Source organism: Anolis carolinensis, chromosome 3 (assembly GCF_035594765.1).
Source record: "Anolis carolinensis isolate JA03-04 chromosome 3, rAnoCar3.1.pri, whole genome shotgun sequence".
NCBI classification, from domain to species: domain Eukaryota; kingdom Metazoa; phylum Chordata; class Lepidosauria; order Squamata; family Dactyloidae; genus Anolis; species Anolis carolinensis.
Window position 1 is genome coordinate 66,619,092 of NC_085843.1, and position 15,434 is coordinate 66,634,525.

The 15,434-nt window shown below is 41.2% G+C and overlaps 1 long non-coding RNA gene across 5 annotated transcripts in view; it reads left to right on the forward strand.

The window, feature by feature from the left end:
• The window catches only part of LOC103278377 (uncharacterized), a 526,052-nt gene that overhangs the window by 480,127 nt on the left and 30,491 nt on the right, over positions 1 to 15,434 (forward strand). For all 5 annotated transcript variants that reach the window (XR_010004170.1, XR_010004173.1, XR_010004174.1 and 2 more), the window contains one exon: positions 5,201 to 5,352. This is a non-coding gene — a long non-coding RNA (uncharacterized LOC103278377). The remainder of the gene's footprint in view (positions 1 to 5,200; positions 5,353 to 15,434) is intronic.

Here is a 15,434-nt window from a genome sequence, read left to right on the forward strand (position 1 = left end):
GGTTCAGGGTCATAAAAACCGACCAGAATACAGCTGACCTTTGATTCTTATTTAATGCCAACAATTACAACTATGGTAGGACAGAACCCTATAGGGGAATTATGAATGCATTACCAAATATTACAGATTTGCAACTCTTTGTTTTCATGATGTAGGTGTATTCCCTATGTTAGGAGACAAGAAGAGAGAGTGAAAATTCTCATATTCAAATTTACCATGAAGAAGTTGTTACAATTGGCAGAGGCATTGGCATTCCGTGTTGCTCTGGAAGCAGTTAACTGACATTTCTACCAATTTGTGCAAGTAATCTGTTGTGTAAGGGAGAATTGCAACAGGGACCCAACATCTGACTGTTGCAAGAGATATAACTCACAAGAAGTGGGAAAACAGCAGTCAGCTGCTTCCTCAGAAATGGGTGAACTGATCCCTGTCGATTATAGCAGCTGCTTCCCAGTAAGTGGAGATTGAGGAGATCCAACTAGGAGTCACTGCATAACTGCAGAACTATGGTCATTACACATTCGTGACTCTATCATTGGATTCTGGTGGTAGTCCTTAAGATGCTACAAGACTCTTTATTAGTTTTCCTTCACCAAAAGGACATCCTTTGTGCAGTGTTTAGAACTGATCAATTTCCTGATACTTGCCATGATAGCAGAAACTCTGGTCTACCAGCCTGCATGCATTAAGTCTTCAAATATCTATGCCTGAAAGCCTAGGAAATGGCCTTAAGTCAGTGTTCATTTATTATTTACAGTATTTCTACCCCGCCTTTCTCACCTGAGAGGACTCAAGGCGGCTTACAATAAATAGGCAAAAATTCAATGCCTGAAAACAATACACTAAAACAGCAGTTCATATAAACAAATAACATGGCAGAATAAAAACACATTATACAAAATTTAAAACATATCCTAATTAAAATCTATTTGTCCAAAATCCTCATACGTAAGTCTTAATCCAGACCACATGAAATCGATATTCTCATTCATTAAATGCTTGCGTACCCAATAATGTCTTTAAGGCTTTCCTGAAGCCCAGGAGAGTTGGAATCTGCCAAACGTTGCTGTGGAGGGTGTTCCACAGCTGAGGAGCCACCACCAAGAAGGCCCTGTCCCTCGTTCCCACCAGCCGTGCCTGCGAGGCTGGTGGGACCGAGAGCAGGGCCTCCCTAGATGATCTAAGAGTTCTAGAAGGCTCATAGGAGGAGATACGTTTAGACAGGTAAGATGGGCCAGAACCGTTTAGGGCTTTGTAGGTCAAATCCAGCACTTTGAATTGAGTTCAGTAGCATATTGGCAGACAGTGGAGCTGGCTTAATAAGGGAGTAATACGCTCCCTGTATGCCGCTCCAGCTATTAATCTGGCTGCCACCCGTTGTACTAGTTGGAGCTTCTGGCCCATCTTCAAAGGCAGCCCCATGAAGAGCGCGTTGCAGTAATCCAAACAGGATGTAACCAGAGAGTGGACCACCGCGGCCAAATCAGACTTCCCCAGGGTACAGGCGCAGTTGTGTGAATGCTCCCCTAGCCGCCGCCGAGACCTGGGGTTCCAGGCTCAGTGATGAGTCCAGGAGAACACCCAGACTGCGAACCTGTGCCTTCAGGGGGAGTGTGACCCCGTCCAACACAGGCTGTAGCCCTACCCTGTTCGGCCCTATGATTGACCAGGAGGACCTCTGTCTTGTCTGGATTCAATTTCAATTTGTTCGCCCTCATGCAGTCCGACACAGCAGCTAGACACCGGTTCAGGACCTGGACAGCCTCCTTAGTGACAGGTGGGAAGGAGTAACAGAGCTGGACATCATCTGCGCACAGATGACACCGCACCCCAAAACTCCAGATGATCTCTCTCAGCAGCTTCATGTATATGTTAAACAACATGGGGGACAGTACTGAATCCTGCGGGACCCCGCAAGTCAATGGTTGTGGGTCCGAGCAGGTGTCCCCCAATGACACCATTTGGGAAAGAACCCTCCAGAAAGGACTGGAGCCACTGTAAAATAGTACCTCCAAGCCCCATTCCAGCAAGGCGTCCCAGAAGGATACCATGATCGACAGTATCGAAGGCCTCTGAGAGGTCCAGCAGAACCAGCAGGGACACACTCCCCCTGTCCAGCTCCTGCTGAAGATCATCGACTAAGGCGACCAAGGCTGTCTCGGTACCATGCCCCAGCATGAAGCCAGATTGCACCGGATCTAGAAAATCAGTGTCTATCAAGAATGTCTGGAGTTGTGCAGCCACCACACATTCCCTGACCTTGCCCAAAAAGGGGAGATTGGAAATAGGCCGATAGTTGTCCAATTGAGTGGGGCCCAGTGATGGCTTTTTTAACAGCGGTTTGATTACAGCCAATTTCAGGCTCGCTGGAACAATGCCTTCCCGAAGGGAGGCATTCACCACCACCTTCACCCACTCGGCCAATCCCCCTCTGGCTTCTCTCACCAGCCAGGATGGGCAGGGATCTAGGATGCATGTGATAGCCCTCACTTCTCCAAGTACCTTGTCCACATCCTCAGGCTGAACCAATTAAAACGAATCTATCAAAATGGGACAAGCAGGTGCTCTTGCTACATCCTCGGAGCCTGCCGTTAACATGGTGTCAAAGCTAGAACAGATCAAAGCGACTTTGTCTGCAAAGAACTGAACAAATGCTTCACAGCAGGCTGCCGAGTTGTCAGGGATCCCATCTTGAGGGACGGGATATAACAAACCTCTAACAACTCAGAACAGTTCCGCCGGACGGTTCTTCGCGGATGCAATGTTAGCTGCAAAGAAAGAGTTCTTTGCAGCATCTATTGCTACAGCATATGCCCTAAGATAGGAACATAACCGTGTTCGGTTTGACTCGCTTGGCTCCGAACGCCACACGCACTCTAGTCCCCTCTTCTGTCGCTTCATTGCTACCAGCTCCTCAGTAAACCAAGGAGATGGTTTAGCTCGATTACTTGAGAGGGGACATTCCGGAGTGATTGTGTCTATTGACCTAGTTGTCTCCTTGTTCCAGAGAGCAACCAGGGCATCAACAGAATCACCAACCGAGGTGGCGGGAAACTCCCCAAGAGCCGTCAGGAAACCATCCAGATCCATGAGCCTCCTGGGGCGGACCATTTTAATAGGTCCTTCACCCCTGAGGAGGATAGGGGGTGCAGCAAGTCCAAACCTTACCAGGTGATGGTCGGTCCATGGCAACAGGGCGATAGTGAGCTCCTCCACACTGCCATTTTCCTCCCATCCCTGATAGAAAACCAAGTCAAGTGTGTGCCCAGCTCTGTGGGTGGGGCCAGATACTAATTGGTAGGCTTGTCCGATCGATGGAAAAAATGTTTCAATTCTCGTTTCTAAAGTAGGAGGTGCCAGCTCTTCGATATAGAAATTATTTCTTAATTTTTCACCCAAAATTTTCGGATATTTCCGAAAATTTGTAATGTTTCTAAAATGTTTCTAAAATGGCGGGCGCGCATGCGCAATTGCCAAAAAACAGGAAACCGGGGGGACATTTCTGGGGCTCTCCCGCCCTCATTTCTTGAGCTATTCGCATCAAATTTGGTACAGTGGGAGAACACATTCCACAAATTGCTCAACAAATTGCAGAATGTTTCCTGTCTCCTATGATTTTTGGCGAATTTTCATAACTTTTTATAATACACTATTTTTCAATATTTGAAGAAACCTGTTCCTGGTTTGAAAGTCTTATTTCCTGTTCAATTGGGTTCTTATCACTGTAAAAGTCCCTCTTCTACTTGTGTAGACTTTGGATTAGAAATGCAGCACACGCCAAGCAATGCCTTGACAGGATTGGCAACATCCTTTGGAAACTATAAATTGCTGTGGACCCTCTATTGAATCAAATCAATATCTGACTTTGTGATTGCAGAAATAAAACTCAGCCCAAGGCTTGGGAATAGAAATGGAGCGTGAGGGAAGCAATGCCTTGGCGGGTGCCCCACGTCCTTTGGAAACTATTTCTTCCAATGTACCCTTTAGGTTTGAAAACAATGTGTGTCTTTGTGATTGCTGCAATAACACTCAGCCCGGGGGCTTGGGATTACAAATGGAGCGGGAGGGAAGCAATGCACTTGCAGGAACGCAGACGTCCTTTGGAAACTATTATTTTCAAGTTCCCCCCCCCTTTTCAGGATTGCAAAGAAGGGCTGATGTGGTGATTGCTAAATTCCAAAAAAGAAAACAGAAAGACAAAATGTCTCCCTCAGGAGTAGATGGAAAGCACCCCAAGCTCAGCACTAGCAGGGACGCAGACGTCCTTTGGGAAAAAAAAGTTCCCTAAAGCCAGCCACAGCAAGGACTCTGCCCCAAGCCCCCAGCCAATTTCCCCCCCAAAAAACACAATATCGAACCAGCAACAACAGAAACACTCTACCCCAGTTAGCCCTCTCTCCCCCAAACAAGCAAGCAGCAGCTTCCCAGCGTGTGCCAAACACCCTCTCTCCTCGGTATCCCAACCCAGAATGGCTTGGGTCGGCTGCGGTTGGGGATTTTTATAGAGATCCTCCACGTGGACATGGAGGACGCTAGCCCCCACCTTTGGCAGCCATCGTGGAAGACTCTGATTGGCCAGGGAGCGGCCATGTTAGGCTGCGCTAGGCTCCCATTCATGTTAGGTTGCAGAAACAAAACAAAACAAAATAAATATATATATATATATATATATATATATATATATATATTTAAATATTTAAAAAAATTGGAAGGAAAAAAATTAACGAAAATTTTAAGAAACAATTAGAGAATGGGCCAACGATGGTTCGAATTACATTGCCAGTTGCACCCAGGGAAAACGTTTCAATACTCGTTTAAAAAAACGAGAACAATCTGAAATAATTACAAAACGAGAAACATAACGAATATTTGGACAACCCTACTAATTGGGAAAGCCTCATGGTTGCCATGGAGGCCATGAAGTCCTGAGCTGCCCCAGTGAGGGTGGTCTCAGCATGGACATTGAAGCCCCCAGCACTATAAGCTGCTGGAACTCCAATGCCAGGCCCGAGACCACCCTGGCTAGCTCAGGCAGGGAGACTGTAGTGCAGTGGGGTGGTCGGTACACTAACAGAATCCCCAGTCTGTCCCGGTCATCCACCCTCAGGTGACTGATTGTAGTATTCAATTTTTATTTTAATATTTAAATACATTTAATGCTTTTAAAATTATATAGTTTAAAGATTGTGAGCTTCTTTAGGTCTCAGTCATAGGAGGAAATCAAGGTACAAATGATGATGATGATGATGATGATGATGACGACGACAACAACAACAACAACAACAGAACAAAAATCCTTCAATTACTTGTGGCCTTCTTCAAGAAGAACATTAGTGAAGTATTACATCATCGGTAAGAAATATAACTATGATTTCCTATTTGCCATCTCCAAAACCCTTTAAATGTAATGACACTTCTCTGGAATGGTGATATTTAGTGTTATTAAGGGTGTATGCATTTTTGTGGAAAACTACAAAAAACAAATTCAGAATTATAACTTGTTACGGGTGTATGCATTTTTGGAACAACCTGTACATTATAATAATAACTAAGCAAACAAATATATAAATAATAGAGGTGTACGAAGTGGCTGAAATCCAATTAGTAATTTGTTTCAGAGATTTGAATGGCCCCCGCTTCATTTTATAAAGATTCAAAGGGGTCTCATTCCAAATCTCTGAAGCTTTATAATTATTTTGTTAAGATTTGTTTCATTAGCAGCAATAGGGAAAATTTAGAGGCTCATTTCTCTGTCATTTTTATGGCTATCAGGATGAAACTTGGCACACTTGTAGGCAGCATTTACAAATTTAAACATGCCATGTTTCAGTACATTTCAATCATCCACTGATGTTAAGGAAATGTTTAAAGTTTTTACAAATATATTTTTTAAAGCTACAGGTGATATCCCCTTGAATTTTTGCACAGTGAGACAACATAAGGAGGGCATCAGTCCTGCAGTGTCAAAAATGTTCCTATACTGAGTTTTTGAGCCCCAGATGGCGCAACAGGTTAAACTCCTGAGCTGCTGAACTTGCTGACTGAAAAGTCGCCAGTTCGAATCCTGGGAGCAGAGTGAGCTCCTATTGTTAGCCCCAGTTTCTGCCAACCTAGCAGTTTGAAAACATGCAAATGTGAGTAGATCAATAGGTACCACTTCAGTGGGAAGGTAATGGCACTCCATTCAGTCATGCCAACCACATGAACTTGGAGGTGTCTACGGACAATGCTGGCTCTTCAGCTTAGAAATGGAGATGAGCACCAACCCCCAGAGTTGGACATGACTAAACTTAATGTTAGAGGAAAACTTTTACTATACTGAGTTTTAGGAATTTTAAAAAGTTTTTTCAATTAAAATTGTTTTTAAAAATGCAAGAGGTATCCCCTTAAATTGTGGCACAGTGAGACAACACAGGCAGGACAGCAATCCTGCCAAGTTTCAAAACAATAAATCTATCCACTGATTTTAAATATATATTTTTTTTAAACGTAAGCATGTGTGATTAAACTACACTCGGGCTTTAACACAGGCAGCCCCTTTCTTCTGGTGTGGGCAGAATTCTGGGAAATGCAGTTTAGGGTGGGGCCTTTTGATTACTCTGCTACAGAATATACATGCTACAGAATACTACATTTCACAGAATTCGGCTTGTGCCAGAAGAACAGGGCTGCAGTTTGGGGTTGGATAATTTCAACAGACTGGATATGAAGGGACAGAACCGAACAGAATTATCAAAAAGTTAAGTTTAAATTTTACCAAACACACAGAACAATCAGCACATGTCTTCCTCTCTCTCCTATCACGCCACAAAAAATTAGAAACACAGGTGCTGGGGAGGAGACCACCAGCTTTGCAGAAAGCTTTGTGATTGGCTTTCATCTTAGCTCTTCTTCTGGTTGGCTGACAAGAAAAAAACACACACGTAGCTGCCAATGTTAATCATAGTCTGCCTCGCCCCCTCCCGCTCCAGATATTTTTGGGGAAAAAAAGCTATTAAAAATCTTTACTAATCTCCAAAATGTTTTGGAGGCTTATGTTTTGATTCTTAATGCTTCAGAGGGGTCAAAAGTAATAACGAATCATACAAATCTCTGAATTACAAAATGGAACTCTGAAGCTTTACACAGCCCTAATAAATTATCCTCTTCTTGAAATGCGGAGGGGGGGGGGGGCAAATTTTTAAAGATCCTGGAGGGAGAAGATAAACAAGGAAATCTGCTGTGGCTACTACCCTGGCGTAGCTGACCAGGGATATAGAATTGGCAGCAAGTCCTATATCCCATTTAGGATTCCTCTTTAACAGTTCAGTGCAAGTCTGTGCAAAAGTAAATTCTAATCACTTCAGTGGGACTTTTTCTATAGGAATGTGTGAATTTGCACTGTAATTGTGGTAACATTACATTTCATCAGGAAGAGTTTTAAACTGAATTATGGAAAAGAACCAAGATCTTAGAATAAACAATGTTCTTATCTATGAGAGAGCTACATGCTATAAATACGCAACACCTACTGGTACTTATAATAAAATATTTTGCCAAGTTATATCTCTAAAACCATTTTATAGGCTGTGGTTGAACTGTAAAAAAATTGTGTGCTAAAATGTGACTTATGAGATGAGGGGGGTTTAAGGGTTTTGCTTTTAAATTCCTTGCATTAAAAATTCCTTCCTTTTCTAGCATATTTTCTTTTTCTTTTCTTTTTACTCAAAAGGTGTGATATGCAATTGTAGTTTTCCATATTCCTTTCTCCTGAATCCTTCTCTCAGTATTTAGACCTCCAAAATGTGATACACAGAAGGATATTGTATATAGAACTGGCCCATTCTTAGCACAACAGTGCCATGCTCATAAGTAACATGCTAGGAAATATCCATTAAGTAGAAACAGCAATGTCAGAGGGGTCCTAGGGATTTGTGGCTGCCTGGACAGCTGAATGGAATCTGTTTTGTCCCAATCCATTGTCCATATGCACACTGCTGTCATTGCCCTTTTTTCTTGAAAGGAGCTATTTGTTTGCATCGAAATCAAGAACAGCATTATGCTCCAGACTGGCCCCAGATTGACTGTGATGATAGTCATACACATTGGGCTAAACACTTTCCGATGCCATGTTACAGCTTAGATCAGTGATGTCAAATTTTTTTGAGACAGAGTGCTCAAACCGAAGACAGGGGGAAAGTTGAGTACTTGGAGGGGGCGGCAGGCAGGGTGGTAGTGGCAAGCCTGAAGTAGTAAGCTGAGGGTGACTGGCAAGTGAGCAAGGGGGTGGGTGGCCAGCAGGTGAGCAACAGGCTAGCAAAAGGGTGGAAGAGTGATGGCTCTCATGCCAGGAAAGAGGGCACCTGTGGCATAGATTCACCACCATTGGCTTAGATGCCCAGCTGGGCCAAGACTGCATTAACCTCACTTTCCTGTCCCCTTGACCTTGATAACATTATTGCTGCTCCCATCTGGGTATGGATCTCCCACAAGAGCCCAGACATTGCAGTCACATTATGTGATCATAATGGAGTGCTCAAGTGATCAACAAAAAGGAGGAGGTTGCTCTACTCAAAGGGATGAACCAATAATGGCGCAGATGCTGTCTTGATCTGGCTAAACTGACTGGACACTGATAAGGCATCACAGTGGCTTTGGCTTGCTACATGTGGCTGCCATCATGGTTATCTTGGGCCAATCCTAAGCATAATGTTCCAGATTGACCTAAGATTAAGAGGTGGGTATAGATATGGTTCAAGACACAACTCAGAGTAGATTCACCACCCTGCTAATGAGGTCACCAATGATCATTTGTGTCTACATCTCAGATTAAAAAAACTATCTCAGGACATTTCTGTGAACTGTCAAAGAGTTGGAAGGAAGGATAAATGCCACCTGGTCCAACCATATGCCATGCAGGAAGGCACAACTAAAATCTTCCCAAAAGATGGACACCCAATCTGTATTTAAAGAACAACAAAACTCACACACACACACACACACACACCTGGGTCAGTCCATTCAATGTCTAAAAGGAATATCTTTTCTTGTAGTTTTAATCCACCAGCTTGTGTTCTAGTCCCTAAAAAGCAGGAAACAAGTTCATTTAATTTTCTATATGATATCCCTTCAGGTATTTCAGTGTGTCCTTCTATTTCTTTTGATAATGTCTGGATTTTTTTTCTTGCTCTATTCTTTGCAGGATTAAAATCTATCTTTCATTCTCTCTGAGCAAAAATCAAGAAAACTGGATATGTAAATATCCAGCTATCCTAGCATTTCTGGTATAGGGATAGTTTATTTACTCTAGCTTTCTGCTTCTCCCACTCCCAAAGGAGATGCTTATAATTAGTCCTTGGAGATGGATTTGCTTAACTGAGATTCATGACCAGGGCTCTGCAGCAAAAATGCAACCCACAAACAGGCAATTTGTTAATGTCAATTTTATCCCTTAACTGCAATAAATTTGTGGTCCCTCCCTGCTCCTAATGTGTCTGCCACAATGTTTAATGTTGTCTTTAAAGTTTTAAAGTAGGATATTTCTGCCAATCTTCTACGAATGCAACTAAGTGTAACAGTGTATTTTTGTAGGAAAGGGGGATATGTAATAAAATAGACCCCTTAAAAAGAAAATATAACAAGCACAGTGTCAGTGTCATTTTGCAGCCTTTAATAAAGGCATTTCTCCAACATATGAAACATAAGAAGTAGGTCAAGTACAAAAAACATCAGCAGAAAAAGAATGTTTTGAAATTGTCAGTATAATTCATGTTAGTTGCTCAGAAGTACCATGGACAGGAACAATATTTGGAGGAAGGAAATACTGCTTTCTTCATTTTCTATATATCAATGGTAAAGATTTTTCTCTAATTAATAATAATTTTTGCAAATGGTCATCAGCTACAGAAAATGCAGGGTGGAAATCTATAATTGAAAAACATCCAAAGTTGTACTTTTGTTCTCTTAAGAAGCACCTAATTTTTTTTAAAAAGTGGACCCATGCACCCAAGTTACACACTTACACAATTTTAAGCCTATAGAGTTTGTGTACAAAGAATATACAGTATACCAATAGTACTATGAATTATTATTATTATTATTATTACTAATATTATTATTATTATTAATCTAGCTCTCTTCACACTTTGAGGCAAGTATAATATAGTTAAAATACATTTCCCCAAAATACATATATTAAATACATAGTGCAAGGATTAAAACACAATACAAATAGAATGAATATGTTTACAGGTGTTATAGGCTTACTCCTCAATCTTCCCGTAACTAATCTGACTGCATGCTTTGAATTAACTGGTGCTTCATATTACACCCATGCTAAGGTGAGATAAGATATAGCCCAATGTACAGTGCATTACAAAAGTCCAACCTTGTGCACTGCCATCTTTAGGTCCTCCAAATCTAGCTGGCTAAACCTAGCTGGTAGTAAGAACTTCTGGATGTTGCATCTACATGGTCTGACATTTGGAGAGACAGATCCAGGAGCACTCCCAAGCTGAGAACACAGTCTTTCAGGGGGAGTATAACCCCATCCAGAACTGGCTGACAAACCTCCACCTCCAGGTTAAATCCCTTAATGAAAGCTCTTCTGCATTATCTGGATTCAAGTTTGAAATTTTTTTTATTCATCCAGCCCATCACCCAAGCATTCATTCAGAGGAGACATGCTATCCTTAGTTAAAGCTATTTTTGAAGGCATGGGAAAATAAACATGAGTGTCATCAGCTTACTATTAGCACCCTGCCCCATGCCTCCAGGTGATCTCTCCCAGCAATTTCATATAAATATTTAAAAGAATTGAGGATAGAATGGCACCTTGTGGAATGTCACACAAGAGCTCCTTTTTTAAGAAGCAGCTATCCCCAAGCACAACCACCTGGATCCTGATTGAGTGGTATGGCCAGAACCACTTCAAAACAGTGCCTCCGATTCCCAACCCCCCCCCCCAGGAATTCCAGAAGGATACCATAGTCAATAATATCAAAAGCCTCTGAGAGACATAGATACACCAAATGGGACACACTCACCCTATTACTGCTGAGATGGAGATCATTAACAGCAGTCTCAATTCTGAAGTCAGTTTGAAATAGTAAGAAAGTGTGCATCATCCAAGATTATTTGGAGTTGGGGGTAGTTGTCTTCTTGATCACCTTTCTGGTCTGCAAGATCTAGGTGATACAGGGAGGGCTTTTTCAGCAGCCGTCTAACTGCTTCTCTTAAACAGGAGGGGAAATTCCCTTCCCTGGGAGATGCATTAATAATTTGTTGTATTTGAGATTGAATTGAATCTCCTCCATTGTCACGACCCAGGCTGCAGAGCACCAATAACCATACACAGAGGCCAGAATCTATCTAATATCTTTATTAAGGAAATAAGTAAAGGCAATAAAAATAAGTGTAGAATATAGTTCAGAAGAAGACCTTTCAGGAAAGGTCAATTATAGTCCAGGAAAACAATGTCCAATATAAAATATTAAGGTCCAAAGTTGTAATCCAGTAACCGAAACACTCACTTTGCCAAGCAAAGTGAGGGGAGATGACAAGGTTCTTAATCCAAGGAACTTGATGTAAGGCTAGGAAGTAAACTTGATTCTTGGAACACAAGGCTTGATACAAGGCAACAAGGAACGAGGAACAGGGACAAGATCCGTGGTAAATACTTGGCAAGGTCCGGGAAGCAAGGCAAGGTCCTGGAAGGCAAGGCTGAGTCCTAGGAGCAAGGCAAGGTCCGTGAAGCAAAACAAGGCTGGAAACGTGAACGAAGGCTTGGAAACGGGAACGAGGCTTGGAAACGGGAGTAGCGCTGTCCACACACAACCTACTCCAGTAGCTGACGAATTGACTCCGCAAAATTCCTTCAGGGCAAAGAACCTAAATAGGGTCTCGTTTTCCCACCAAAGAACACTTCTCTGGGGAACCAGAACCGAAAGTCAATCTCTGTGTCCAGATGCATGACTCCCTAAAATTTCTCATGAAAGCAGTCTTAATCAGCTGAATGCCTGGCTGCGATTCTCAGGCTTCTGCGATTAGCCTGTTGAACTCCTTTTTGTTGTTGATAATAATTACGGCGAGAAAATGGGGGAGATTTTGACTCAGGGCTTGTTTGGCAGATTTCTGGAAGACAAACCTCTTGCAGGTGCAAGGGCTCCAAATCAGGCTGAAACAGTGGAAAACCCAAGTTTTCCTCTTCATCTGTCACAACAGCGCTAGGAACGGGACTACATGGCCCATGAGTCATCACATCCATGGATGACTAGCAAATGAAAGTGACAACCGGTATTTTTCCAGCTTCCCATTTTAAAATTCAATGAAAGTTCACTTGTATTTCAGTTCCCATAGGTAACAAAACTTTTAAAAGTTCATAAGGTCCTACATTTGGGGATCTCCAAATTTTCCATATCTAAGTAGATGGGGAACCCATTATGTAAGGCAGAGTATATCAGAAGTGATTCAAAAAGTGGAACTGCTGCTACAGAAAAAAATATTTTGGGTGTATCATGTGTTTATGTTTTTTACAATCTAAATATTTTTCATATGTAATGGTCCATACAATCTACAAGTAAACAACACAATCTAGATTTAGTTGCATTTTCATGTTTTAGAAACAGTTGTGATATTTATAATTTTAATTGTGCAGTATCAAACAACTGAGGAGCAAGATCTTACATACTATACAATTATAGCACTATGATTCCATTTTAATTCTTATGGCTGTACCCTATGGAATCATGGAATTTGTAATTTATAGAAAGCTAGGCACTAGATCATGTCTGATCTTGGAAGCTAAGTGGGGTCAGATATGATTAGTACCTGGATAGAAGACTACCAATGAATACCAGGTGTTGTAGGCTATATTTCAGAGGAAAAACAGGCAGACCCACCCCTGAATGTTCTAAAACCTATGACATTCATTAGATCATCATAAGTTGACAGGTAAATTGAAGGCACATTCACATATGTAAAGTTTGTTTCCAAAAGGTACCAAATTAAAAAAATGAAAAATGAGTTACAGGTTGGTTAGGAGTGGAATACTATGTACAGATCAAAACTATCGAAATGTATCAAATAATCATACCTCAACCTCTGAGGATGCCTGCCATAGATGTGGGCAAAATGTCAGGAGAGAATACTTCTGGGACATGGCCATACAGCCCGAAAAAATACAACAACCCTGTATCAAATAACTTTGGTATAGGGCTTGGAAAAATATATTTTATAGCAAAAGAATGCATATCTTCAGCATATTTTTTGCAGTTCCTGTAAAATGTGTTCAGATGAATTTGGAGCTCTCTAGCTGAGAATTTTAAAAGTGCAAATCCAAGGATTCCATATGATGTTTCCATGATAGTTAAAGGGGGATGATAGCATTCTAAAAGTGCACTATACTAGATCCGACTTGTGACGATAAAGCAAGGAAGGGATTATTTAGTTTCTTTAGACACAAGCACAATGAAGTGTAATATGATTAAAAAGAAAGAGTTTCATTATCTTAAAACATAAAATTCAAAAATATTCCAGAGACAGATGAAAAACTTTATTTATGGAGTGTACCGTTTAGTGCTAAAATTGGGTGCCTGGGATACAGCCTAAATAATTGTTCAATTACATCTTAAATTAGTTCATTCATTCAAGAGCAAGAAAAACAAGCTAACTGGCAGCATGGGTTTGCCTGATGAAGAAATAAGTGACTGAGAAGAAAGAGGAGGAAAGAAATGAAAAGGAAAAAATGAAGGAGAAAGGGAAGAGAAATAAAAATGCTTTAATCTTCCAACAATTTTTTTCCTGAGTCATAAAAAAAGAATTGCTGTTTCATCTTAAACTAATCAACCAGGCAGGATTTATGAACAAATGTTAACGAAGACACATAAAAATTACACTATTTAACATCAAGCTTCAACAACAAAACCTTTCTAATTTAAACCATACGACAGAAAGAATCAATACTTTTATGCATTTTAAAGCAATGATAGCAGCATAATTATTGTCAGGAACCTTTGTTGTTGTTGTAAAACTCATTTCAGCTTTAAAAGAATGCTTCTAGGGAGAGATTTCATCAGCCTTCCCATTGTGAAAACAGTGAGAATATACACATATTATATATAATATTTGTAAAAAAATTCAAATATTTGTGAATAATCGAATCATGGAGTTGAAAGAGACTACAAAGGCCATCCAGTCGAATCCCCTGCTGAGCAGGAAAAGCACAATCAGAGCACTCCCAAAAGATGACCATCCAGCCTCAGTTTGAAAACCTCCAAAGAAGGAGACTGTTCTCCCGGAATCCTAGTCCAACACAAGGATAACAGATATCAAAGTGCAGTGGTTGAGATGTCATCCCAGATCTTATGGTTGTCTTCTTTAGTCTGGTGATACTTATGACTAGTTCCTATGGTTAAGGGTGGAAATGGTGTATCCCTCTAGATCAGTGGTTCTCAGCCTGGGGTCCCCAGATGGTTTTGATCTACAACTCCCAGAAATCCCAGCCAGCTTACCAACTGTTAGGATTTCTGGGAGTTGAAAGCCAGGAACATATGGGACCCCAAGTTGAGAACCACTGCTCTAGATGTTGTTGGGTTGAAACTCCCTGTATTCTTTATCATTGGCTAAGCTGCTTAGTGTGATGGGACTTGCAATCCAACAATATCTAGGTGCACAGTTCACACACTAGATCTCGCACGACAGATGAGTAAATTCCTAGATGCTGTGGATTCCAGAGAGGCCACCACTTCAAAGCAGACATGAGTGCTATGGTACAGGGACAAAGGAATGACATAACAGAATGTTGAGATCTGAAATGTGACCCAGAAGGAGAGGGGAGTTAATGTGAGAGTGAGGGGAAGAAAGAAATGAGGGATAAGGAAGTAGACCCACTCCAAATGAGCAGCATCTCAAGCTCCAGCCAGCAACAGCAATCTATGTCTCTGCTTGGGAAACTTTTGGTTCCAACAAAAGACAGCAATTCATGTCCCACCAGAATAATTCTCAAGCTACTGGGTGGGGGATTACTACTGCTACCCTCTGTGCTACTGCAGCCCACAGTTATCAGGCAGATTCTCTCGTGCCCACTTTCCAATAATAACTTTCATACAGAATTGGATTCTATGGTTGCAGTCCTATTACACATGGTTATTTTAGGTACACCTAGCTAAACTTAATGAGACCTGTTTTGTACATTGGATTGTATTCTGATTTCAATAATATTTTAACTCTCACAGAAACAAATTTATGGATTAGTTGACTTGGAGTTTGTGAAGTTCACAATTTCCAGAAAGGAAGAAAACAGATTGCAACTATATTACAAAACATAAATGTGATTATTTACAGCTTAACCTGATACATAATGCAATACAAATGTACTGTGGTGTGGTATTTAATTTTACTGCACTAACAAAAGATTCTTCATTTCTTTCTCATTCTTTTGTTTTTCTTCCCAAAAG